Source organism: Ascaphus truei, chromosome 4, assembly GCF_040206685.1.
Source record: "Ascaphus truei isolate aAscTru1 chromosome 4, aAscTru1.hap1, whole genome shotgun sequence".
Lineage (NCBI taxonomy): Eukaryota > Metazoa > Chordata > Amphibia > Anura > Ascaphidae > Ascaphus > Ascaphus truei.
In genome coordinates, this window is record NC_134486.1 from 222390186 (window position 1) to 222415492 (window position 25307).

A 25307-nucleotide genomic window follows, 5' to 3' on the forward strand; every position below is an offset into this window, starting at 1 on the left:
GCTTTTGCACTTTGTATGGAACACTATCTGACTTGTCCTAATCGTTTTTATTACAGCTGCCTAGAGACGGGCGATCCAGTTCAAATCCGTTCCTGGATTTTTCCGAATTTGCCATTCAAAATCCATTCCATTTTCCAAATACATGTAAGCTTGCGAGCCACTCCCCACTGTCCAGGTAAGCAGGTTTTCTTTTCATGCAGCTGGTTGCAACAGGTTTAATGCCAGGACCATCCTTCCTCTAATTATAGAGGTAAATAAGGATTTGAATCAGTTAGTGTTTAGGACCTGCGATATTGTGGTCATGTCTTGAAAGTGGCTCGTGGGCTTACACGCTTTGGCCAAAGGGTTAACTAAATGACCCCTTTTTCAAGAGATATATAGTTTTTTCACTGTGTATTTTTGTCACATTGGATGTTGCTCTGGACTTCTTTGTTTCTTACTATTATATATAGTTGTACATTATGTCACTCCTATGTATGTATGTATGTCTTTATTATATAGCACCGATAGTTTGCTCTGTGTTTACAAAGATAATACAGTACAGAGAATTATAATAATACAGTAAGCACAGCAAAATCAGACAATAGGAAAGGAAATCCCTGCCCCAGATAGCTTACTTCTAAGTGGTATGTTGGGAGAATTACAGAGACAGCAGGTGAGGAACTAAGTGAATGTACAGCAGCTTGTTTTTACCCTTTATATTGTGTTTATGTTGAAAAAAATCATACTATTTTGCCTATCAATGGTGACGATGCTCATCTTCAATGAGGAAGCAGACCCACGGGGCTGAGGTAGGGATGCCAATTTACGGACCAGAGACAGAGCCCTGTTAGAGTATCCATGGTTGGTAAGCAGGCAAAGGGTCAGGGCAGGCGGTAGTGGTGCAGAATCCAGGTCACAGGCAAAAGGTCAGGGCAGGCGGAAGGCAGCGAGGTCGGGGTCACAGTCCAGGGTCGGCAACAGGAATTCCACATGAACAGGGAAGCCACAGAAATAGGCAAGCGACAGCAACAGGCTAGCCTCTGTAACAGGGAAGCCACAGGGATAGGCAAGCCACAGTGACTGGCAAGAAACACAGAAGGCTCAGGAATGGGGAAAGCTCAGGGACTTGGAAGGCTCAGGAACTGGAGCCCAGGGTGGCCAAGAACACAACTAAAAGTATACAATGCTCAGGCAGGGGCTGGAAGTCCCTGGCTGCTATTTAAACCCTTGAACAGGTGCAGCCAATATATCAGACTGCCAGTAATCAAATGTCCACAGCAGCCAGGTAAGGTCGAGCTCCAGCCAAAGCCTGGACTGGAACTCTTACACAATGTACCTGTTCGTGGAAGGTTTATTATCCTTCTTTTGGGATTGTTCCTTTATTCTTTCAACAAAAAGATGCAAATATGAATAGAGATAAACTAAAGTTGCCTTCCCAAATAAATTTTTAGGTTACAATTTAAATATATTTTACTTTTCTCCTTCTTGAGACCTGAGCAATAAAGTTGATATCGGGAAATTTATCATTGTAAATCTGAAGTAAAAATGACACAAATTGCATCGTTTTCATCTTGTGTCTCTTTGCATCAATGTATCAAGGTCTTTGCTTTAAGATTTGTTCCATTTGCATCCCTTTGTGATTTGGGGAGTGACAATAGGAGGAATTAGAGAGGAGCTACATGATGCACATATTATAATAAGATGTAGCAAACTCTGCATCTCCCTGCATCACTTTTCAATCTTTTATTTGCGTCAAAACAATCCGCCAGGTCTGAAGTGGCATAAACTTTTCTGCCTAACAATTTGTTTCAAATGTAAGAAACACTTTGATACATTTGATGTAAATACAAGCAGAAAATGGAGCAATAAGTCGAAACAAACTTTTATTTTCACTTTTTTACTTCGATAAATTGCGCATATTATGTTGGACTATTCATCAAGAGTGAAGATATTTGGAACTATTTATTGAAGTCTCCTGGCTGCAAAATGTAGGCATACCTGATACAAAGAATTGCAACAGATTTGTTAAAGGAACAAATCCTATTGTTTTCAATTGGATTTTTTGTGTATTGAGGGGTGTGGGGGGGGGGAGGGGGAATAAGAGGATACACTTTTTTAAGAATAAAGATTTAATTTTAAAATTGCCATTCCAATTCTATTCTTCTGGTAAGTATTCAAAATACAATATTTTGAAAGTGGTACCAAGAAAACTTTGCCTTTATGTCTAAAGCACAGTACACAAAGTATCCATAGATTCAAGAAGATCTTTTGAAGACACTGGTGCCTATTCTAGTAGCCTTTGTAATTAACTCATCGAGCTTTTGAGAACTTCCCATACGATTTGGCAAAGTAGCTATTCAGAAATCTCCGATGACCTGCCAAACTCGTATGGGAAGTGCATCTCCCCAAATGCTAGCGTTCCTGCCCAAACACACTGAGCGGGAGCTGAAAAACAGCTCAAACTGGTGTTGTTGATAAAATTACCATATTCTAGTAGCTCCGGTCATCAAGGCTCTCACCTGGCGAGCTACTCACCAATTTCATCACCCCACCCCAAGGGAGGCAAGATGGAATTGCCGGTAGGACTTAAATGTATTTTTTATTTTTCCTGCATCAGATTGAATCCTGGAGTCACCAGAGCTGATGCACATGAATAACAGCTCGGAGACCCCCTGCTTTAATCCAATACAATAAAAATACATTTATAGGCAGCTTCATTACCTTAACGGCTAACCGCTAAGTTAGAAAAAGGATGGTGTGAATAGCGCTAAAATTCTAATAATACCAGTGCATGAAACTTACAACAATTATACAGTGATAATAATGGGTGATAGTTCACCTATAAACTATAGGGCAAGGCTGCAAGATGAAAACTAACCCGAACACAGTTAGTGAAAAAACAAAAATTAACAATACAAAACGGCGCCTCAAAGTCCAAATGGAGGAACAATAGTGTAGTCCAAAGAATGACGACAATGTCCAATGGGAGAAAATCCAATCTTTAGACAGCAGGCTCCACAGCAACGAATAACATATATGAAGCAAGGGAGAAAAGAGGAAAAATCATAGTGCAACAGTGTTATGACTGAACATGAAACACATAGGACAAGACAAACAAACGACAATGACAGGTAGGCTGACAAATAGTAAAAGAGTAATTTAATAAAACATAATAAAATTGCCTAGAGCAGATAACGGATCCAGTGTGTAAAACCGGAATCCTACTTACAAGACGTCCAAACAATACAGGCAGGGATAAACAGTGTGTGTAGTCCGGCAGCGGCTGCTGATGGAGTCAGCAAGTGACAAGTCACCGGAACTCCCTTCTCCTGTTTCTGTACTCCGTGGCACTCTTGTATTGTTCTGCTCTGCTTCATGCAATCACTCTCACAAACTGCCCAATGCGTTTCGTGCACATGCGCACTTCTTCAGGGGTCATCCGGAGTTCCGGTGACTTGTCCCGCCCTCAGTGACGTGTTTCCGGTTACGGAGCGACAGACGGCATCAGGAGAACCAGCCCACGGTGACGCACATGTTGATGCAGAACTAAGGAAGTGTTTGGAGTCTCCCCCGATCGCCCCATGTCCATCAGCAGCCGCCGCCGGACTACACACACTGTTTATCCCTGCCTGTATTGTTTGGACGTCTTGTAAGTAGGATTCCGGTTTTACACACCGGATCCGTTATCTGCTCTAGGCAATTTTATTGTGTTTTATTAAATTACTCGTTTACTATTTGTCAGCCTACCTGTCATTGTCGTTTGTTTGTCTTGTCCTATGTGTTTCATGTTCAGTCATAACACTGTTGCACTATGATTTTTCCTCTTTTCTCCCTTGCTTCATATATGTTATTCGTTGCTGTGGAGCCTGCTGTCTAAAGATTGGATTTTCTTCCATTGGACATTGTTGTCATTCTTTGGACTACACTATTGTTCCTCCATTTGGACTTTGAGGCGCCGGTCTGTATTGTTAATTTTTGGCTAACCGCTAAGGCAATGAAGGGGATAAATACCAGTCCCCGGTTTATTGTGCGTGAGGTGGGAGCGGGGTGAAGGTGGTTTTTGGCCATGGTGGGGATTTAGGCCTTGCGGGAGGGTTGCGGGAGGAGTTAACCCTTTCATTACCTTAGTGATTGCTACCGCTAAGGTAATGAAAGGGACAACCTCTCCCGCTACCAACCCGGTAGGCATAAACACCCACGTGGGCCATATACCAACTTCAAAATAAACATTAAAACACAATACTAGCCAATACACCCATTGCTTGCCTGTGTGGTTACCTATTCCCTCAATAGGAGCAAAGATAACCCCATAAGTAATGAATGGACACCAGACTACCAATTACCCACCCTCTCTACCCCCAACAACCCGCCCTCAACTCATATAGTACATTCATGGGCAAAATTCCTATTATCCAGATCTGGATAATAGCTCATTTGCCCATTATGAAGTAAAACATTATCCAGCCAGCATAAATTAAATAATCCAGCCAGCATAAAGTAAGATAAAGCCTGGCAAGTTTCACTTACCCCTGCCAGGAAGAAGGCCATCCTCATCACCGTCCTCCGCGTCCTTGTCCTCTGTGGGCAGCAGCAGTACAATCAAAATAACAAACAAATGGCCACTAACCCTGTAATCACTTTAGCGGTTTGATTGGCCCAGTGGTACATCATGCCCATATAATATGGGCTTGGTTTGTCACTATAGCAATGAATCGGCAAGCTAAAAAAAACAGGCACAAAATAAAACACATGACATTTAAAGAAAACAAAAATTTCCCAATAAAGCCATTGATTGTGACCATGGCAAACCATGCCCACAAGTCGGACTGGAGGTGTACCATTTGACACTCAAATGTGACATCACAGGCCTTATATTAAGCATGTCCCATCTCTTTTGAGCTTACTACGCCGACGGGACAACATTCTCTCCATTGGATTACAAAGCAAGAAGAGAATAAAAAAGAAAAGAATGAAGAATTCACCGGGAAGACGTCTCTTCAATCAAGATTTGATCACAGATTTCTGCGCATTGGCTGTTGTGGAGCATTGCGTAGAGCGACAAGAGTTGGTGCTCGTGTAGGATGGGGTGAAGACATCACTGGTAAGAAAAACATTGATTGTATACCGGGGCCTGTAATTCGAGAAGCAGGGGCTCCCCAGACCTGAAATTAATGAAGTTCTGCTCCGGAGACCCCTTGCTACAATACACTGTTATTAAAATTTAAATAAAAACAGCGTGATCACCTGTAAGAGTTGTGCAGGGAGAGGCAGTTCTCTCTGTGCAGCTCTTACAGACTGCAGCCAGATTGCATAGGGGAAAACTTAGAGAGCGGCTGAAATACCACTGCTGCTGTCCTGTGCAGTATTGGCATTTTCCTACCTCATGGTTTGAGACTTCTGGAAATGGTTTCTGATTCCTTCTGAATACCGTGATAACACAAATGTCAAACCTTTTGATGGGGTCATGCCACACCGGTCGAGATGGCAGCAATTTTTTCAAAGCTACGAGAATAGGCCCCACTGAATCAGAGAACCACTAATTTTTACTTACAAATTTACAATCTCATTTTCTTTTCAGTGAATATGTTATTTTGTTGACTTGCAAATTGGCTGTGTGCCGTAAACTATATGAAGTTATTACTTCTGGATATAAATGTTCTAATGATAGCATGAAAGGCTTGGACAAGCTAATAAATCTTTCTGTGGTAAGGCAATATTCTGTCACATGTATGCAGGATGAAATAATTTCCTGGGAGCATGATGTCACTGTGGTATTGCTACTGTAATTATCATTATTTATCTTTTGCCCACATCAGTTCCACTTGGACATTTTAATTGCAGTCTTACTTGTTAGAACATTTTCTTGTAAATAATATTGCCCGTAGCAACTAATCAGCACATGCAATTTCATGTATGTGGTTTTTTATGTTTCTGTTATTACTGTAGATAAATAGGAGAAGCCTGAGAAGCAGTTTATCATGCAGATTAAAGAATGGATAGTTCTAGACCTGAATTATAGTCACATTCAAAATGTATTTGAAAACAGCAGTGAGAAGCCAGGTGTCTTTCTGTTACAGTAGGACACAGGTAGGAGAGTACTAAAGGGGTTTAACAGAAGGAAAGTTTATCTATGGCTTTTAGAAACAAATGGAGCAACAACAATATGTTCTATACAACATACAAATGGTAGAACAACCTTACGCATACAGTCTTAAAGTTTTGGGAAGCATGTGTTAGATGTCTATAACATCTGACAATTTAGAGCTCTGAAACAATACGAGAATATTCCATGTACATGCATGTAGAAGCAATTGTTCCACAGCTCATGGTTGTCATCTATATTATACAGGTGGCCAGGTCTCCCCACTGGGTTTCCCCTTGCCCCACTTAACTCTGCTGCTGCCGGAGACAGAGGTGGACCTGCAGGATAGGCAGCAGGGAGCTCCGGATGCTCCGAAGCGCACCCGGCTAGCGGAGGCCGCTATGTTGGGATTGGCGTCGGTTCAGGAGATACAGGCATGTGCGGCGGCCATTAGAGGGAAGGGTGCACATGCGCAGTAGCCAGAGACAGTGGCGGCCATCACACAGCAGCAATGAAGGCGAACTACAGCTCCCATGAGCCTCTGAGGGTCACATGGCGTGCAACTGCCAATAGGTCTGCAGAGAAGACCCTGCTCATGGCGCACCAGAGACCCCGTCAGTCGGAGTTAGGACACAGAAGGGTGAGGGTATAGGGCAGGTTGTCAGTAGGCCCATGCACTAGGCCAGAGACCCCCTTATAGGCCCCAGCTAGGCCCTGACTCCCCTGTACGTTTGTGGCAGCTACAGGGACAGGCCCTTAGATAGGGACACTGCCCCAATTAGCCTCAGTAGGACGACATGCAGCAGAAGCGGGGGCGATCAGACCACCACTGCAAGGCTAGAGACTCATCAAGGTGTGACCCTCCAGCTGGATACCATCCCATATGGAGGCGGATGTCATCGCTGATGGCAGCGGCATGGGACCAGACAGTTTCTCTTCAGTCACTGGTATTGTCAAAGGAGACCAGGAATTTACACCTTTATATCGGGATCATATCATTGAGCAAAACCAAGAAGTAAAACAAATTGCGATTTATTCCTTAGAAACAGACGTACACACAATGGCTTACAATATACAGGAGAAAACAAACTTACTGGGGGTCTGGGCTACAAAACTAATCTTTCCTAGTTGAAATAGCACAGAGAACAAAGTCTTTCAGTTGACCGGGACTAAGCCTGAAATGTCCTGGAACTGAAATCGGCATGCAGTTCCTGACGCCACCACTCTTTCCATTCTGGAGGTGCTGAAATCTCTTGACCTGGAGTGAGTACCAAACGTCCTAGTACTCTTTTCGGCAGTCCAAGCTGCGACCGCTATGAAGAATTCTGAGAACTTGGCCCAGAATATTGGGACTTAGAAAAATTGTTGCCTTGAAATTTCCGAAGCCGGCTAACTGACATATCTCACAGAGCATCTTTGAATTTACCGTTGCTGTTTTGGTACTTAGAATCTGAGGTCCGGATTGGCCGCTGGGTTTCTTATAGTATTTCAGATTTATTCATGAAATACTACAACCACTCCGAGCCTGGAAACTTTACAACCAGCCAATTAGAGGGCTTCCAGTCTTCAAAAGTCAGGCAAGCGGTTCTTCTGAATGCAACGAGGGCATGCGTGAGTTTGTCACCCTAGCCACTTCTTATTCAAAAACCACCCGCTGGGTTAGGTGCCTCCAGGTGTCTGTGAAGGCAAATGCTGGCCATGATGGCTGGCATTATTTCCCGGACGTGGGTACTCCACCAAACCACCCTGCCCAAATGGCTTTAACACCTCTGGCAGCATCTGTGACTTTGATGTACGGACCTAGAGCAGACTCAGTGGTCCCACAAATTGGTAGCCCACTAGCCCCCCTCACAAAACCGTCTGTAAGGACCCGCGCTGCGGGGACTCCTGCAACCAGCGCCTCCTAACCTCTTCTCCCCGCTGCCTCTGGTCCCCGGCGGCGTTCCCCGGTCCTCGGCGTCTCTTCCGCGGCTGCTCCCACACTTCCGGGTCGCACGCGTCACCCTTACGTGCGCGCATGGTCCCAGGCTTCCCTTTTTTGGTGCCGGGAGCCTGACCCCGCCTCCTCCAGTGCGGCATGCGCATCGGCACGCTTTCCTGCCCCTGCTCCACCAGGTCTGCCCCCAGGCTCTTCTCCCCTATCAGGGCTTCCCTTGGGCCGCACCTCCGCTCTTCCCTTTCCCCTGATAGGTCACAGCCCACTATTTAGTCTCCCCTCACCATTACCACATTGCTCTGCATAACTTTTGTACCTTGGTGCTGTCTGCTTCTGCTTTGCTCTCTTGTGTTGCAGTCCCTGTTCCTGTCCCTGGGTTCTCTGCTGACCTCCCTGGATTTTGACCTTTGGCATTGGACTTCGACCACGCTGCTCTCTGGACCCCTTTGGATTTGGCTTTGGACTCTCTACCTTGCAGTCTTCTATATCCATTGGACTTGGCTTACGGACCCCTACTACGCTACTCTCTCCACTCCACGACCCAGGCTTACGTACACTCTACCACGCTGCTCGCCCTACACCTTGACCATTGGCTTACGGACTTTGCCCTTCTATGCTGGAGTTGGCAAGTACTGTACTCTTTCTATTTTTGTTCCCTGGACCAGCTACGCTACTTCCACACTCCGGCCGTGCCCCCGTTTATTTTTAGGTGTGTGGTATTTTTTCCTTCCACCTCAGTCCCGGGGTCTCGTCTGGCTTGTGGGCAGGCTGAGCGTTACATTATGCAGAGCCCATCAGACCCAGACCCCCCTGAGGTGGAAGATACTCTAGCCACTATCTCCAAACACTTCACCTTTTTGGACAACCAGGTTACCACTCTTAACCAACAGGTTGTTTCGTTAACCTCTCAGATTTCCCAGGTTAATGTCTCCAGTTCCGTTATCCCTCCCATTGTCTTCCGTGAAGGAACAGGCTCTTGGCAGTTGTGAATCCCTACGCCTAGTAAATACGCTGGAGACCCGCTTGCATGCCGTGGGTTTTTAAATCAGTGCGAGATACAATTCGAACTGTCACCTTCTCGCTTCCCCATAGAATGAACCAAGGTAGCTTGTTTTCTCCCTTCTCCGGGGATGCCCTGGTCTTCACCAATCTGGGAGCTAAAACCTGAACTCTCTTACAGCTTCCCCAACTTTAAAAGAGAATTTCGTTTAGTCTTTGTTACCCCTGGACGTAGTGGTATGGCTGCTTCCTCCTTGTTCCACATTTCAAAGGGTCGGAGATTGGTGGCATGTTACGCTTTGGAATTCCGAACAATCGCAGCTGAGACTGACTGGAACGATGGGGCACTTTCCGCGGCTTTCTGGCAGGGACTTTCAGAATCCTTAAAGGACGAACTAGCAGCTCGTGAGAGGCCATCCTCATTGGAGGCCTTAATCGCATTATGCATCAGGGTGGATCAACGACTTTTGGAGAGGCGGGCTGAACGTCAACGTCTTCATATTTCTGTTTCTATGCCTTCTGCTTCCAGGTCTCCTGCTCCTGCTTTATCAGCATTGGACGCTCCTGCACCCATGCAACTGGGCAGCCATCAACTTTCTTCTACGGAGCGACTACGTCGGAGGAACGAGGGCCTGTGCTTCTATTGCGGATCTCCTTGGTACATCTTGCCGCGTTGTCCCTTGAGGCTGGGAAACGCCAACACCCAGTGAGGTATGACGGGATCTCACTGGGTACCATCTCTTCTTTCCACTCTCCCACACAGGATCTCCCCAAGCGCATCTTACTTCCTGTCCTCCTTAAGTATGCCAGCGTTCAAATCCCTGCTCTGGCCTTCCTCGATTCTGGATCCGGAGGGAAGTTCATGAATCATGCTTTTGCTATCCAGTACAACATTCCTCTCCGGGAGAAGGCCATTCCAGTCGGGTTGGAGGCTATCGATGGTCGACCTCTTCAGCCAGCCTTTATTTCCTTGGAGACACTTCCCATTGAACTTTCTATGAAGGATGGACATTTGGAACTCATGTCTTTTGATATCATCCATTCCCTTTCGGTTCAACTCATTCTGGGCTTACCATGGCTACAACTTCACAATCCCATTATCGATTAGACTGCCAAGTTCCCCGTTCAATGGAGATCACCACATGGGGAATTGCCTCCTCCGTCCGCTGCGGTATTGGCCGTCTTGGAAACCTTTCCCCCGCAAGACGCCACCCTACCGGACGTTTATTTGGAGTTCCTGGACGTCTTCAGTAAGACCAAATCCGAGGAGCTTCCCCCTCATCGCCCTTTCGACTGCCCGAATGACTTAATTCCAAGTGCCCCTTTTCCTAAAGCCAGGTCTTATTCATTGTTTTTGCCTGAGACGGAGGCCATGGCCGAGTATATCGCAGAGAACCTTCAAATAGGCTTCATCCGGAAATCCACCTCTCTCGCCGGAGCAGGAATCTTTTTTGTAAAAAAGAAGGATGGGACGCTTCGCCCGTGCATCGATTTCCATGGCCTAAATAAAATTACCATCAAAAATCGCTACCCTTTGCCTCTTATCCTCGAGCTCATCGATAGGCTGCAAGGCTCAATGATTTTTTCTAAACTTGATTTACGGGGGGCCTATAACCTGATTCGCATCCGCAGTGGCGATGAGTGGAAGACCGCGTTCAACACGTGCAGTGGTCACTATGAGTACCTGGTGATGCCGTTTGGGTTGTGCAATGCCCCTGCAGTCTTCCAAGACTTAATGAATGAGGTTTTTCGTGATCTATTGAATTGTTTTGTGATTATTTACTTGGATGATATCCTCATCTTTTCCAAGACCCTCGAGGAACACATTCTCCATACCAAGATGGTGCTCTCTCGTCTACGGGCCAACAAGCTCTACGCCAAGATGGAAAAGTGTGTCTTTCATCAATCCTCAACCACCTTCCTGGGATACATTGTCTTGGACCAGGGGTTCACCATGGAACCGGAAAAGCTCAATTCTATACTCGAATGGCCACAAACTAATTGCTTGAAGGCGATTCAGCGTTTCCTTGGCTTCGCAAATTATTATAGGAAATTTATTGCTGTTTTTCTACTTTGGTAGCACCCATTACGGCCCTTACCAAAAAAGGGGCTGATCCTTCCTCTTGGCCATTGGAGGCCAGTCGTGCCTTTGAGTCTCTTAAAAAAGCCTTTGTCTCAGCCCCCATTCTGCGACATCCCGTCCCCACCCTGCCCTTTATCTTGGAAGTTGACGCTTCCGACGTGGGAGCCGGTGCGATTCTCTCTCAAAGAACCACCCCCGAAGATAAACTCCACCCCTGTGGGGTTTTTTCCAAAAAAAATTCTTCAGCAGAAAGAAATTATGACGTGTGGAATAGGGAGTTGTTGGCCATCAAGGTGGCATTACAAGAGTGGAGATATCTTCTGGAAGGAACCAAGGAACCCATTCTGATCCTAAAGGACAACAAAAAATTTTCTTACATTGAGGGTGCCGGTCGCCTTGGGCCCCGTAAAGCCCGTTGGGCGTTGTTCTTCTCAAGGTTTAACTTCACCATCTCTTATATTCCTGGGACAAAGAATATCAAAGCTGATGCAGTGTCCCGTCAGTTCATCACTGAGGAGAAGTCACAGGACGTCCCGGAGAGTATTCTGTCCCCTCAATTGTTTATCTCTGCCGCCTCCTTTGACATAATGGATAAAATTTTGGAGTCTCAAGCACATGTCCCCGAAGGACTAGAGGTCCCTGATGGACGTCTTTATGCACCCCCACGTTTTCATCTTAAAATTCTTCAATGGGGTCACTCCTCCAGATCTGCCGGCCATCTCGGCTTTAAGAAGACTACGGATCTGATTCGGCAAACGTTTTGGTGGCCCAATATGGTAAGGGACATTAGAGCTTTCACCTCCTCTTGCCCAGTCTGTGCCCAAAATAAATCAGTCTGTCAAAAGCCTTCTGGTCTACTACAACCTCTCCCGATCCCGGACCGTCCTTGGAGTCACATTGCCATAGACTTCATCGTGGATCTTCCCCCTCTAACGGTATGACTACCATTCTAGTGGTTGTTGACAGATTCTCCAAGCAAGCTCATTTTGTTCCCCTCAAGGGTCTACCCAATTCTAGTACTTTGGCTGATATATTTGTAAAAGAAATTTTCCGTATTCATGGCGTTCCGTGGTCAATTGTCTCAGACCGTGGTACTCAATTTGTTTCGAAGTTCTGACGTGCATTTTCCCAGAGGCTGGGCATTACCCTTCTTTTTTCCTCAGGCTATCACCCCCAAACGAATGGGCTGAATGAACGTATGAACCAGTCCCTCGAACAGTATTTGCGCGGTTTTTCTTCCGATTCTCAGGATAATTGGGCAGAGTTACTTCCTTGGGCGGAATTTGTGATTAACTCTCTCAAGAATGAGTCCACTCAAGAATCACCGTTTTTTGTAAACTATGGATTTCATCCTTCCCGCCTATCTATGCACTCATCCAGGTCCGAAGTTCCTGCAGCAGATGATAGGGTAACCACCTTACAGGGGTCATGGAGGAGGATTCAAACCACTATACAGCAATCTGTCTTAAGAGAGAAGAGACAAGCAGATAGGCTTCGTCGGGAGGCTCACAAGTTCGTACCTGGAGAAAAGGTCTGGCTTTCTTCTAAAAACATTAAACTGAAGGCCCCAACCCCTAAACTGTCTCCCTTTCTCTATTGTAAGAAAAGTTAATCCTGTGGCCTATCAGCTTCGGTTACCTCCCTCCATGAAGATTTCACCCGTCTTCCATGTCTCACTGTTGAAACCATTCATCCAAGGCACACGATTTACTCATCCTTCACTTCGGCCTCCTCTCGCCATTGTACCAGGACAACAGGAATTTGAAATTCAGTCCATCATTGACTCTCGCATCTCCAGGGGCAAACTCCAGTTATTGGTCCACTGGAAAGGATACGGACCTCAGGAGCGTTCTTTTGTCTCGCATGCCGATCTTCACGCCCTGTCTCTAATCAAACGATTCCACCAAAAATTTCCCCTCAAACCTTGGAAGGATCGTCCGGAGTCCGACCCTTGAGGGGGGGGTACTGTAAGGACCCACGCTGCGGGACTCCCGCTGCCAGCGCCTCCTTACCTCTTCTCCCCGCTGCCTTTTGTCCCCGATGGCGTTCCCCGGTCCTCGGCGTCTCCCCCGCGGCTGCTCCCGCACTTCCGGGGCGCGCGCGGACCCAGGCTTCCCTTTTCTGGCGCCGGGAACCTGACCCCGCCTCCTCCAGTGCGGCGCGCACATCGGCGCGCTTTCCTGCCCCTGCTCCTCCATGTCTGCCCCCAGGCTCTTCTCCCCTATCAGGGCTTCCCTTGGGCCGCACCTCCGCTCCTCCCTTTCCCCTGATAATTCCCAGCCAACTATTTAGTCTCCACTCACCATTACCACATTGCTCTGCATAGCATCTGTACCTTGGTGCTGTCTGCTTCTTCTTGGCTCTCTTGTGTTGCAGTCCCTGTTCCTGTCCCTGGATTCTCTGCTGACCTCCCTGGATTTTGACCTTTGGCTTTGGACTTCGACCACGCTGCTCTCTGGACCCCCTTGGATTTGGCTTTGGACTCTCTACCTTGCAGTCTTCTATATCCCTTGGACTCGGCTTACAGACTCCTACTATGCTGCTCTCTCCGCTCCACGACCCAGGCTTAGGGACACTCTACCCCTACACCTTGACCATTGGCTTATGGACTTTACCCTTCTACGCTGGAGTTGGCAAGTACTGAACTCTTTCTATTTTTGTTCCCTGGACCAGCTATACTACTTCCACACTCCGGCCGAGCCCCCGTTTACTGTTAGGTGTGTGGTATTTCTCCTTTCCACCTCAGTCCCGGGGTCTCGTCTGGCTTGTGGGCAGGCCGAGCATTACACCGTCTTTGAGAGTCCCCACTTATAAGTATAATGCATTACAAACATCTCAGTTTAATAAAAATATACTTTTATACTTTTTTACTTTGTCTAAATCTTTTGGACTATGAGGGGTAGAATCGGACTATGTCATTTTATTCCCACTAGCCATATCCCTCATACACTTTGAACCTGAGTGAGATTGTAAAAAAACATTATAGCCACATTGGCTATTAAACATTTTAGGAAACATCGTGGGTGCTCATAGGAGCAGTGTTTAAGTGGGAGGTTCATGATAGTGTAGGGTTCATCAGTGGAGTATTTAAGAGGTGGGCAGGGGGAGGTTCTCACACTTTGTTCCTGTGTGCCTGCCTTCAAGAAGCCCTGCGCTCCCCTTTTAATCATTTGGATTTTGGCAGTTATGCTCTGTTTGTTAAAATAAGAAATAAAAGAATGGAAAAGAGAGTGATGTGTGAGTGTGGTAGTTGTTTATTCTGCGACTGGCAGTTGGGTTGTGTATACCACTTGTGTAGAGTGGACCTCAAATATGGTGGTAATGGGAAAAGGCCATGTCACACCTGACTTGGGAAGCTGGTATGGGAGTGGCCTTCCAAATTTGTGTGTGTTTTTGGACCAAGTCGACTGGGGGACATTTGGCATATAGAAGTTCGTGCTGGGAGCATTCCCCTAGCTTTATTACGGCTTCTGGGTACCTGAAATTTGTATTTATAAATAAAACTGCAACTAATTTTCTTCCAAATGATTGTATCACTATTTATTTGAGTAATGTGGATAATTGGAGGGCCCTATAATCAAGGAAGGGGAAAGTCAAGCATATGCATTTAACACCTTATTAACATTTATTCTTTATTTTTTTATTTTACAGATTTTCAAGTTTTGGCCCAAACGCCTAACTATAAAAAATACTGTGCAATTACAAATATATGGTATATTTTGAAATTTCTAGTTAAAATAAGGACAGGTTCTTTAACTTGTTTTGGTTCTAAAAAAAATGTGTTTTTGGTCCGGTTTTGTCAAAACTGGTTCGGTTTGGGATTTTTGCCAAATTATGGAAAAAAATCAAAAATAAACAGAAAAATACTGAAATTGCATATTAAAACAGGAAAACATGCTTAACATACAGTAACTATAAAGTTATTTTAAAAATTAAGGACATTTAAACATTTAAAATACATTTAAAAATATATTTTAGTGCTTCTAGTAACTCCACTATAGGGATGGACACGACCTGGTGTTTTGGTTCTAAAAAATCTTAAGGGGTAAAGTAAAATCATTTCTTAAACACCATTACAGGTAGTCCTCGCTAACCAATGATTCCCTTTACAACAAATGGCATATCCAATGCTTTACAATGCAACCCTTAGAGCCGTTTTTCGACGCCAGAATGCGTTATCACCGCCACTGATTAACATGGGACTCACTTTACAATGGTTTCACTATCCAATGCTACTTCCAGAATGGATTCCGTTGGGTAACCGAGGACTGTCTCTATTTACTCTTTCTGAACCAAAGATTTTAAACCACAATATCACAAAAACACCTATGGGCTGATATATATGTATGTATCTATGTATATATGGGACCTAATATTATAGGTCCTTACTATTTACCAAGTCAATTAAAGTATTATAGATTTATTTTATAGCACCATTAATGTACATGGTGCTTTACAGCAGTCATAGGGAGGAAAGCTTATGGCACATGTGGAAGTTTGGCCTGCCTTCATAGCAAGCCTAACTTCTAATATGAGCGGGCAAGTGGGCTGGCATGATAAGAGTCTGATCTCCAGAGTATCATGGATTCCACTGTACCACCCAAGGTAATCTTGTTAGAGAGAGGGGTAGGAGGAATTGTGATTGAAGGAGAGGGGAGAGGAATTGGGAGGGAGGGGTGGGTGGAATTGGGAGTGAGCTGAGGGGAATTGTGAGTGAGGGGGGAATTGAGAAAGGGGGGATTGAAAGAGAGAAGAGGGAGTTTGTAAGTGAGAGAAAGGGGGAAAGTAAGTGGGAAAGTGAGTGAGTGAAAGGAGGGTGAGAGTGAGTGGAGTGGAGAGAATGAGAGGAGGAATAGAGGGGAGATTGCAAAAGAGGAGGAGGAGAGTGAGAGAGAAATATAGGGGAGTGGGTAAGAGGAGGAAGAGCAAGCGAGGGAGTGAAAAACAGAGGAGATGAGAGAGGGGGACAATGATTTGGGGGAAGAGAAATACATGGGAGAAGGAAGAGAGAGAAAAATAGAGATGGGGTGAGAGCAACGAGGGGAGAAACAGAGTGGGATGGGTGTGAAAGAGAGAGGGGCCAGAGAGGGATGCTGACACAGGGGGCCCTGTGGAAACTGTAGTCCTTGGCCATGGGAAAACTGTCAGTGGACCTGCCCACTCCACACATTCTGCCATCGTCCCCGTCACTACACTTCTACTGCCTCAAATGGCAGTGATGGGAAGGACAGTGACTGACTGAGTTAAAGGTGAGCCAGCTCTGCTTTGGACAATACATAAAGAAAAGAAAAAAAGCAAGAATCGAACAGTGGAGCTGATATAAAAGTGGCAATTCTGTTGAAGCTTCTTACTTTTGTTATGTGCCTGGTTTTGATAGATTGAAGGGGAAAGGGGAAATAGCTTATGCATACGGTTGCGGTGGAGGCAATAAGGTGTCTGGATGTATGTAAGATCTTTCACTTACTTGATCCTCTTTTTTTAGACCTTTTTCAGTTGGCTTGTGCAACCACATATGGGCATATGTATTAAGCAATTCTGGGGGGGAAATAACTGCACCATATCTACCAAATAAAATGTCCCTTTGAATTTAATAGGAATATTTATTTTTATACATATGGTGCAGATTTGTTTACCCTTGAATTACATCACATTCGCCATGATGCATAGGTCCTATAGTGCTCTTCTGTTTCACTGGAAGTGTGTTTTTAGAGGCATAAATAGAGGGATAATTGCAAAATAATCAACAGACTGTTAGGAATTAGTTCATAGATTGATTAGAGCAAAACAAGTGAAGTTAAAGATATTCACTGCTTCTCTTGAGATTCTGAATTGAATTTTGTTGGCCATTGTTAACAGTGTAACAGTGTTAACAGTGTAATCCCCTTTCCCCGTCTCTAAGAGAACTATGTGTGCTGCCGTAATCTAAGGAAAAAAGTGCAAAAATGTGTAGCGCTATTCAAACTTGTGATAAATATAAACACCCCAATAAAATATAAGGTGAAAATTATATTAACGGACTGCCAACTAAAAACACTAACTACCCAAAGTAAGTGACATAACAATACAAAAAACAAACATTAGGGGCGCCTTTAGTCTAAATATATTACTTAATAAAAATAATGAGCTAAAAATACAATTAGCCCTACAATAAATGTGCACAAATACAACCGTGGATAAATATCTGGATGCTGAGAAAGTCCCAAAGGTATCCGAGAATGCAGGTAACTGGAACCATCCGTAACTCAGCACATGAAAATGAGAAAATAAAACACCATAGTGTGATATTGAAAGGATATAATGCACCTATTCTGACATTTTCAATGAAACAAATATAAAGGAGATAAGGCCGCTCATCCCATATATTCTAAATATAATTTGAAATGTTTAACACAGGGCCTTAGGGGAATAATACAAACATTTTAACAGAGTTGATCCAAGAAGGATCAGAAAAGGATTCCCCCTATATATAGCACTCAATGTAAGTATACAATGAACGGACTAACAATGGTCCAATAGGGGCAGGTCACATTAGTTTTCTTCACTCCTACACGTTATACACACACCTTTATTATTTTCTTTTTTCCCCCTCCCCTCACCCACACAACACCCTCCCCCTTCTTTGTATTATTATTATTATTATAATATGTATTAATAACGGGGATCCAGGTATTTAGTTATTAATCACGATTTTTGACCTGTATTGACCATTAGGGGCAGGTCATATTAGATTCCATTCACTCCTACATGATTTACACTTATCTTTATTATCCACCCCCATTCCCCTTCCTTTCCCCCCCTCCTATTCCCCCCCCTCCCTTCCCCCTCTTTTTTTTCCCCCACATCCTATTATCACAATAAGTATATTTTAATTATTCACATCATATTATCACATTTCATCACATTACTTTATAATCAATATATACTGGATTTTTCACATCACATAATTAATCACACAATAAGAGATCAGACACGTGTCTTTATTATTTATTCATTTATTTAAGATAAGGAATTAATAAATTATATAGATTGATATTGGATAGATATCAATGCATTTTCTAGGGAACGCTCTGCCACCTCCTCCTTCCTTTTTCCACACAGGGATATTATATACTTACTGCTACAACATGTCGACATTTTAAACATCAAGCCGTCAGTATTACATTCTGTACAATGATACACGGTATCGGAGCCAATCAAAGCTCACTATGACCCGATTGGATCACTGGCATAGACCACCTCTTTATGAGTCATAGGAGGCGGGATATTTTTTCTGTATAAATACTATCCGGTTAGGCCCGTGAGTAGAGTCCTCCCCTTGAAGAAGCATGTAGCCCATGCGAAACGATCGTCGGGACGTATGACGTCAATCGTGACATCATCAGATGTGGCAGCGTCCTTTCCATACAGGCAACAGAGGGACACCCTTGCAGTCAGGCTTGTATTACCGACGGAGCCTTTCATGTGTTTTTCCCTTACCCTATGTTCTCTGTGCTACTGCAATTGTTTGGTGGTTGAGATTTTACACACCACCATATATAAGAGATTATATCACAGTAGTTACATGCATTTTTTTGTCCTTCACTTGTGAGACAATAATATCGCTACTTGGATGATATTTAGATATATCCCAAAGTTTTTAGGGTTTAAACACGTGAGTGCTCCAAGCCAGTAACATAGACTGTTTTAACATTAGTGGAAGCTTTTCCATACTGTTGGTTCCACTACTTATACATATACCCTTTAATAGGTCTGGATTTATGAACTCTGACATTTATCTGCATTGATTGTGATTATCAGATAATACTTTGTCACATAGGGTTACACAGTACCATTATTAATCTGCTTACCTGTAAGATATTTGAATCGTAGTAAATAGACGCTCTATTAGACAGCAACTTGGATTAAAGATACTTACCTTGAATGGTTTACATGTCTAGCCACTTCATTATGGGGTTATTTTAATGTGTGAATGTGATATGTGTTTTTTTAACCTAAACTAATTTGAATAAAACTTTATTATTTTTCTCCTGGTTTTCCCGGTCACTATATGCCAAATTTGACCTATACACAGCACTTGTCTGTTGGACCATTGTTTGTCCGTTCATTGTATACTTACATTGAGTGCTATATATAGGGGGAATCCTTTTCTGATCCTTCTTGGATCAACTCTGTTTAAATGTTTGTATTATTCCCCTAAGCACCTGTGTTAAACATTTCAAATTATATTTAGAATATATGGGATGAGCGGCCTTATCTCCTTTATATTTGTTAAAGGTTTTTTGGAAAGCTAGTGTTCTTATATCTCATAGTGTAATATATTCAAAAATTCAATTTATAATTAAAAGGTGAGTATTGCACGTACATCAATTATAAAATCACACAGCATGACATGTTTGGGACATGTTACCCATCTGTAGACAGCCGATCACCCTCGCAGTGCAGACCTTGCAGATCTTTTCCTCTCACAGCAGTGGCAGAGGATCGCGTGGATCAGCTCGGCTGCAGGTCTCTCAGCAGTTGCAGAGGCACGTCTGGACCAGCTCACTGATGGGGATCCCTCCTAGTACCTGGCGGTCTCACTGCAGACTCTGGGGAGCTCCTTCGCTTCCTGACACGTGCACATGCACAGTGGCGTCTGACGTCATCAGATGGCGTCCGGTTAGTGTCTCAGTGTCTTAGTTCCGTCGCGCTAGATGGCGCCAAGGCCGGCGAAAAGGCACAGAAGGATAATAGGTCCCAAGCAAATAGTGTGATAAAGAATACCACAATGGGTATATAGAGCATAAGTAGGGAATGCGCCCACTCCTACGCGTTTCGTTATGGAAAACTTCTTCAGGGAATGATGGAGGAAGTTCCGGGGCGCCTCATAAACCCACAAATCTCTCCCGATTGGCCGCACTAAATTGAACCAATTCAGAGCACCTCTGGGAATTAACCCATTCAGCGCCGAATCTGGATCAAGACAGGCGGTCTCTCAGCTAGAGATGGGGTGTGACAACATAGCATATAACATTAAAAAACAATTTTATTGGATTAAGACAAGGTATCAGAATGTAAAATCTAAAAATAAAGAAAAAATAATTAGTAACATCCTAATTAAAAGACGTACAGAAAACACTCATACCTAATGTTACATAATAAAATGATATGGTCAAGTTTTATAATACACAGACAATTAGAGAGAAATCATTAAAACATGTGTAAAAAGGATATCTAAAAAATCTAAAAAATCTAATAATCACTGGTGATAGAACATAAAAATATCCTAAAAATCAGAAAAGGGACCAGACGTCAAGTTCCTCGTTGAGGCCCAATGGTGACAGAGTTTGTAACTTATATATCCACAGGCTTTCCTGCTTGGATAATTTTTTATCTCTGTCACCGCCGCGTCTCCCTGAAGATACAATTTGTATACCTAAATAGCTTAGTAATGAGGGATCGCAGTTGTGTTTTAATTTAAAATGTCTAGACAAGCTATGCTGTTCCCCTTACCTCAAAGAGCAGGTACTTTTTTAGAGAATCCTGGCCTCTTCCTCATACCCACCTCAAGAGGAAGACAAGGAGGGGGAAGGGAGGACTATCTAAGGGACCGACAAAAATGGGCTTACAAGGAACCACCCAGGAGAGTCAGGCGACCAAGGAGATACAGGTGATTAATCTTTCTTCCAAAATTTTGAACCAAGATCATATCAATATCTTATCCAAAGGTTTGTCATTCTGTCCCACAAGTCAGTTAGACCATTTTGAATGTATCAAAGACTTGAACCTTTTTTGTAGAAAATTGACACAACATAAATTCTTCAAGAAATGTAGACAATGGCAGAGTGCCAATACCCATTTGGAACTTTTGAACACACAACAATTAGACACTATTGATATTTTGGAACAACTTGAGGAAGAAAGCCTGAGACCTCCAGGTGAAGGCCCTTTCACAGATTTAAAGAAGAAATCGACTTTCGTACCCCCTTTTGACTGTAGCACAAATGTTGACGTCTTTAACAAACTTGTTACTAAAGATCTACAGGATCTCCCAAGTATAAAAGGCAAACAAAATCTGACATATTCTGAAAGATTGGCCTAGAACAAGATAAAACCATTATTGTTAAGCCTTCAGATAAAGGTGGGAACATAGTGATTTTAAACCAGGAAGACTATATACAAGAGTGTAAACGCTTGTTATCTGATGTAAAATGCTATTCGGTCCTACCATCTAATCCCACTCTCACATACCTCAGACATTTGACTGACATACTCAATGAAGGCCTGGAACAAAAACTCATATCTAAGAAAGAGTTTGATTTCATGTTAATTAAAAACTCTAAGGTAGCTACTTTCTACCATTTACCAAAAATCCACAAAAAATTGAGACCACCTCCAGGAAGACCTATTGTCTCCGGCATTGGAAATTTGACCTCCAATGCTAGCGTTTATCTTGATAGATTTTTGCGTTCCTTTGTAGAAACGTTGACTTCTTATGTCAGGGACACAACTGACGTACTACGCAGGATTGAGGGTATCACTTTGGACTCTGAAACATTTCTGGTTGTCTTAGACGTGGAGGGGTTGTACTCGAGCATCCCACATGAATACGGAATTACCGCGGTAGCACATTTCTTGAAAGCAAGGGGCACCGATTGTATACCCCCACAATGAATTCATCCTTAAACTGTTGGATTATGTTCTGACCCCCAATTTCTTTTTATTCCACAAATACCCTCTACCATCAAATACAAGGGACAGCTATGGGGACCACCTGTGCTACCACCTACGCCAATTTATACCTAGGATGGTGGGAGGAGACGTGGTCTTCATAGAGACTCAAGAAAAATATATAGAGTCAGTGGAATTGTGGGTGAGATACATTGACGATATACTACTGATTTGGAAGGCAACAGAAGAACTACTCCATGAGTTTATCAATAATTTGAACCAAAATTCAAACAATTTGAAGTTAACGGTTCAAATAGATAAACAAAGGATTGAATTTTTGGACATCTGTATTTCTAAGTCAGTAGAGGGAAATGTTTAAACCACTATCTTTAGGAAACCAACAGCTACTAATACACTATTGATGGCCAATAGCCACCACCCTAAACACATCACTGACAACATACCAATAGGTCAATTCCTAAGATTACGCCGTAATTGTTCAACCACGTCTGAGTTCACCAAGCAGTCCAAAGAAATGTCATCGAGGTTTAAGATTAGAGGCTACAGTAACAAACTGATTAAAAAGACATACTATAAGGCCTTGATATCATCTAGACCAAATCTATTAAGTAACAAGAAAAAAGAATCGAACGATAAAACCATCAGATTCATCTCCACGTACAATAACCAATGGCAGGGTGTGAAGAATGTTCTTCGTAAACACTGGCATGTTTTGTTGGAAGATGTAGATCTCCACAAGATTCTGAAAGATTATCCAACTATGGGTTATAGACGTAGTACTAACATCAAGGACAGATTGGTACACAGCCATTTTACTCAAACACTGCAGAAAACATGGTTGGGTACGAAACCTTCTGGATCTTTTCCGTGTTCTAGATGTAAAGCCTGTCATTTTATGCTTACTACCAAACAATTCACCAATTCATCCAATACCACCACTTTCCAAATTAAAGATTTCATTAATTGTCTGACATATGGTACAATTTACCTGATGACATGTGACTGTGGCCTTAAATATGTTGGCAAGACTCACAGAAAACTTAAGACCAGAGTCTTGGAACATGTAGGGAATGTACGGAATTCTACAGATACACCTGTAGCCAGACACATTATTCAACACCACAAAGGAGATTCGAGACCCATGCATTTTTGCGGCATCGAACATGTCCCAAGATATCCCAGAGGGGGTGATTGGGATAACGGCTTCTTCAAAAAGAATGCCGTTGGATTTACCAACTCCAAACCCTCTCCCCTCTGGGACTCAATAAGGGTTTTATTTACTCCTCTTTTTTATGATTTGATTACATCTTTTTTCAATTCCTGAGGGAACGATGGTTGTTACTCCTGATACATACTGCGTAAAGGATATGTCAACAAGGATCCAGATATATATAGTCATTAATCACTATTTTGACCTGCATTGACCAGTAGGGGTAGGTCACATTAGTTTTCTTCATTCCTACATGTTATACACACACCTTTATTATTTTCTTTTTTCCCCCTCCCCTCACCCACACAACTCCCCCCCCCCACATCCCCCTCCTTCGTATTATTATTATAATATGTATTAATAACAGGGATCCAGGTATGTAGTTATTAATCATGATTTTTGACCTGTATTGACCATTAGGGGCAGGTCATATTAGATTCCATTCACTCCTACATGATTTACACTTATCTTTATTATCCTCCCCCATTCCCCTTCCTTTCCCCCCCCCTCCTATTCCCCCCTCCCTTCCCCCCCTTTTTTCCCCACACATCCTATTATCACAATAAGTATATTTTAAATATTCACATCATATTATCACATTTCATCACATTAATTTATAATCAATATATACTGGAGTTTTCACATCACATAATTAATCACACAATAAGAGATCAGACACATGCCTATATATTTATTAATTTATTTAAGATAAGGAATTAATTAATTATATAGATCGATATTGGATAGATATCAATGCATTGGGAACGCTCTAGGGAACGCTCAGCCATCTCCTCCTTCCTTTTCCACCACAGGGATATTATATACTAACTGCTACAACATGTCGACATTTTAAACATCAAGCCGTCAGTATTACATTCTGTACAATGTAATACACGGTATCAGAGCCAATCAAAGCTCACTATGACCCGATTGGATCACGGGCATAGACCACCTCTTTATGAGTCATAGGAGGCGGGATATTTTTATCTGTATAAATACTATCCGGTTAGGCCAGTGAGTAGACTCCTCCCCTTGAATAAGCGTGTAGCCCATGCGAAACAATCGTCGAGACATACGATGTCAATCGTGACATCATCAGAAGTGGCAGCGTCCTTTCCATACAGGCAGCAGAGGGACACCCTTGCAGTCAGGCTTGTATTACCGACGGAGCCTTTCATGTGTTTTTCCCTTACCCTATGTTCTCTGTGCTACTGCAATTGTTTGGTGGTTGAGATTATATCAAAGTAGTTACATGCATTTTTTTTGTCCTTCACTTGTGAGACAATAATATCGCTACTTGGATGATATTTAGATATATACCAATGTATTTAGGGTTTAAACACGTGAGTGCTCCAAGCCAGTAACATAGACTGTTTTAACATTAGTGGAAGCTTTTCCACACTGATGGTTCCACTACTTATACATATACCCTTTAATAGGTCTGGATTTATGAACTCTGACATTTATCTGCATTGATTGTGATTATCAGATAATACTTTGTCACATAGGGTTACACAGTACCATTATTAATCTGCTTACCTGTAAGATATTTGAATTGTAGTAAATAGACGTTCTATTAGACAGCAACTTGGATTAAAGATACTTACCTTGAATGGTTTACATGTCTAGCCACTTCATTATGGGGTTATTTTAATGTGTGAATGTGATATGTGTTTTTTTAACCTAAACTAATTTGAATAAAACTTTATTATTTTTCTCCTGGTTTTCCCGGTCACTATAGGCCAAATTTGACCTATACACGGCACTTGTCTGTTGGACCATTGTTAGTCCGTTCATTGTATACTTACATTGAGTGCAATATATAGGGGGAATCCTTTTCTGATCCTTCTTGGATCAACTCTGTTAAAATTTTCAATTGAACACAAGAAGTTTAAAAAGTGATTGAGCAAGCACTAAATATAAAAGAACTATTTAATTAAGACAAAAAATATAAGTACAAAACAGCATTAAAAAAACATCCACTACTCCTGCGTCCGTCAAACTATAAGAATCCTACTTACAAACTGGAAGTAGGTCAAGCGCAGTGTAATACGTTCTGACAGGCGTCTCCTCTGCTACAGATGTGCTGCCGGGATGTCCTCCCTCCTACCCAGACCAGCTGGGTGTGTGGAAAAGACCACCGTCTGCTGAGGAGCTGGTTCCACTAGCCATCAGACCTTTCTTGTCCGTAGTCTCCAACTCACTACTCCGTCTCTCTCTCTCATGAGAGAATCCACCATCGGAAGGGGCTGGTGCTGCTGTTTGGCACCGGAGATTCACGATCAGGATCGGTATAGCGATGTGTGCGCAGATAGCCGAGCCGCGGGGTGTGTGACGTCACCCT